The sequence below is a fragment of the Arabidopsis thaliana genome, chromosome 3, assembly GCF_000001735.4.
Source record: "Arabidopsis thaliana chromosome 3, partial sequence".
Lineage (NCBI taxonomy): Eukaryota > Viridiplantae > Streptophyta > Magnoliopsida > Brassicales > Brassicaceae > Arabidopsis > Arabidopsis thaliana.
This window is the reverse complement of record NC_003074.8, coordinates 4,974,535-4,978,403: the sequence shown is the minus strand read 5'-3', so window position 1 is coordinate 4,978,403 and position 3,869 is coordinate 4,974,535. Positions and strand designations below refer to the sequence as shown.

Below are 3,869 nucleotides of genomic sequence, written 5' to 3'. Positions count from 1 at the left end.
TAAATTTTCTAATTTTCTTATAGATTTCTAAGAAATTAATAAATCGCCCCTTTTAAAAAATAATTTCTTCCCCCATTAACATATTCACTTCTCAAAACTGAATGTTATTTGCCATTTAGAATTATCTTGTTTCCTTTTTCATTTCACACGTCAATTCATATTTCCTTCTTAGCATATAATCATTTAATTTTATTCAACATATTTTATTCCGTTTTCCATTTCTTGATTGAATTTGAAAGATGGTAAAGTAATCTCTATTTAAATTTTTGGCCCATGTAAAATAAATTGATAGATCCACCTGCAAATACTGTATTAATTAACAAATAACGTTCTGTTGTAAATATATACATATATACATGCATATAGCTTTTTGAACGTCTTTAATAGTTAACTAGATTTTAACCCATGGTACACCGCGGAGACAATTCATTTTTTAAAATTAATATATATATAAAAATTTATAAATTATTTTATAGTTTACTATTGTTACTAAGTACGTCCTGCCAAACCCGTCCTTCCAAACCCGTCCACAAAAAAAACTATTTATTTTATTAATATTGATTTAATTTATAATAAGTTTATGAATCACTGTCAAAATATATTAGTCGTTGCGGGACGTTGAACCCACACATTTTTCGCCAATTGGTTAATATATGTTCATTCTTAAAATTTCGAATCACAAAATATGACGAAATTTTTTTTGAGATTTTTTAAAACTATATATTATATAATGATGTTAATTATTTTTGATAGATTAAACTTTTTATAAATTCAAATATTAATAATGTTTTATGAAGTTTAAATATACAAATAATAATATTTAAAAAATTAATATTTTTTGCCTTTTAGATAATGATATAATAACTCTAAAAGCAAAAATTTAGAAGATTTAAATCTTTAAATAAATATTTTTATGTCTAAATAATTAATGTGAAGTTTATGCTAATTTTAGGGGATTGATGTGAAGTTTGTTTGGATTAAATTTGATTGATAATGTGATTAATAATTTAAATTAAAAATTTAATGTAAAATTAATTATTTTGGAAATTTTTTTTAATGCTAATGGCATTTAGTTGTAAATAAGTTCAACTCTACGATTTATTTGCTAAAATGGCTGCAAAAATGTATATATAAATATACATTATCGTATATGTACTGATACACATACCTTCATTTCGAATGTTTTTAGTTGATTTGTGAGTACATGTGGATGGGTGAAGCGGTCGGCGGTTCCAAGCTCACACGATCAAAAATCAGATGGCCCATAGACAAAAACATTAGATGAATGATGATTGGACCGAGACATTCGAAATCCAATGAAATCTGGTCCATGCATGGTTCTTGATCTTATTTGGTCACGAACAAAAAAGTCCTCCATTTTCATTTTAGTTTTTTCACTCCAACAAATTAAAACCTGCTTTTTTTCTTGTCATGTTCCCGTTCACCAAATCACTGCATTTATTTTCATTATTTTTTTGGACCGTGCTTATAGATTAAGCCATCTTCCAAATCGGCTACCAAAAAAGGATTAATTTTCTTAGTCTTTCACTAATTACGATGTTTTTAAAACTACTATAAGGTTACTATTTTTGGAATACTAATTATAAACACTTGATGGATTGCGAAATATTCATGGAATTTATAACAGCAATAATCAAATATTTGACTAACTTAATTAATATATTCATTTGATGGATAGTTTCATTGTTTTTATATATCACGATTTGGTTAATAAAAAGAACCGTACACGGTTTATCCTCTGATTGTATTATTCTTTAGCCATCATTCAATTCATAGATTTTTTATGCTCTCGTTCAATGATGTTTAAGGTAGATTTTTACAAATTTCAGTAATCGAACTGAACACATGTGAACTAAACCTAAAAAGTCGGATATGAAAATGATACATATTACATTTTAACTTTGATTAGATTGATTTTATTTTATTTTTATCTAAAAATCAACAAATCAATATCAAACGTATATAATCATGAGATTCATGTAAAATCGAGTTTCAAAAATGAAAAAAAAATACTGAAAAAAAAATGTGAACAGAAAAGCCAAATAGAATTGAATATTACCAAAACTAAAAACCTGTATATTATAAGATTTATATCCAAGTCGAGTAAGTGATAATTACAAGAGAGATATAGAGTCAGCAATATATAACACGGAGTGTCCAATCCTGTCGAGAGAACCATGTCGATTGACCTCTAGTTAGTTGCGTATGTGGCTTGTGTGCCGTTTTCATTTCTCACGAGTCACTTTCCTGTCGTTTTCTTTATAACCAACCTTGTTTTCATTCGCCAGGTCGACCAACTGTGGCCAACCACGTGTACCTTTCTTATCAGTCCAACTGGCGTTTTGCTGATTTCTTTCCGCCGTTAATACGCAGCCACGTAAGCCAGTCTGGCACAACAGTGAATTTATTTTATTTTATTTTCCGTATGATTCGTTTATTTAGGTGATCGGACTTTTCGAATGTTTTGGAAAATTTACTTCTTCGCTCCCGCCTACATAGTAAAAGGTAAAAAAGGATTACATTATTTGCTGCTAACCAAAACGTTCTAGCCAAAATCGGTATTAAAAAACTGCGATGATAAAACCATAGCGAAATTGGGTTTTAAAGGGACGGTATAATTTGTGTAAGAGTATATACAAGTAGCTAGCAACATCATATATATATATGGTAATTGGCAAACGTGAGATCGATTAACTAACAAAATACGTAAACGGTATGGAAAATTGGAGTACAGTTTACAACTTATAAATTATAATCCATTCTTGTTGATATTAACAGCTAATCGTATAGTGGATAACTGACATGCTTTCTACATTGCTGACAGTCCAATATAGAAATCGATTTTTCTATAAAACAAAAAAAAAGAGCACAAAAAAGCAGAGACATGCACCACTCTTAAGTCTTAGCCATGAAGCAATATTTTTAGCTAATTACAAATAAAACCGTAATTTTTAGATATCTAACGCATATGCATATTGTCGAAATAAATCTAGAAACAACACGATTTGAGTTTTGGATGCGTTATTGAGCTTCCAAACTCCAAACTCTGTGTACATTTTGACTTATTAAACCTAATCGGCTAAACCATCGACAGCACGACACGAGCCTTCGTACTAGGATTATAAAAAGAATTAGTGGTGCAAATAAATAAATATTTTATTGGAATTGGAAAGAAATCATATATCAGTGATGATTTGTAATGACTCCATCCAAATAAAAATGATTCAATCAGTCAGCAGAATTATGTTTCAGTGCTATCTGACTTGAATTCGAATATGATAGTTTAGGTCAAATTGGTAGAACTTACTAAATAAAGTAGGTGTAATAGAATGAAATGTAATAAACTTATATAGTAATCAGAAGAATAACATCTCTTAAGTGCCCTATTTTGCTTCTATTAGATACAACACAAAAGATTAGAAGAACACATAAAATTAGTCTACTTTTTAAAAAGAGATCTAGTATACCTCTTTTCCAAAAGATTTTTTTATTTATTTAATCAGTAAATAAAACCACTGACATGAAATTGCATGTATCTTTTTTACGTAGTCCTACATTGTTTACACCTTTTTTCAAAACAATCTATTTGGTTTTACCCCAAAAATATACAACCCAAAATTCAGGATTGCATAGTTGTCGAAAACCTTTGTTACCATTATTTGTAAAAAATTTCCATTATCATAGCATTCCTTTTCATCCGTACACCATTGTTACTTTTTAAAGGGCCATAGTAGAAAGAAGAAAAAAACATTTCCTATTATTGTTTTTTGTTGCTTTTAGCAATTAGCACAACGTTCAGCTCACCAAATCACATCACATCATATATATACCACATTGATCATCAAGTT

At 28.7% G+C, this 3,869-nt stretch overlaps 1 long non-coding RNA gene across 1 annotated transcript; it reads left to right on the top strand.

The window, feature by feature from the left end:
- The first annotated feature begins 1,210 nt into the window (after positions 1–1,210).
- On the top strand, positions 1,211–1,523 carry AT3G03005. Its single transcript, NR_140961.1, has one exon. It is a non-coding gene; the product is annotated as an other RNA (long non-coding RNA).
- The last annotated feature ends 2,346 nt before the right edge of the window (positions 1,524–3,869 follow it).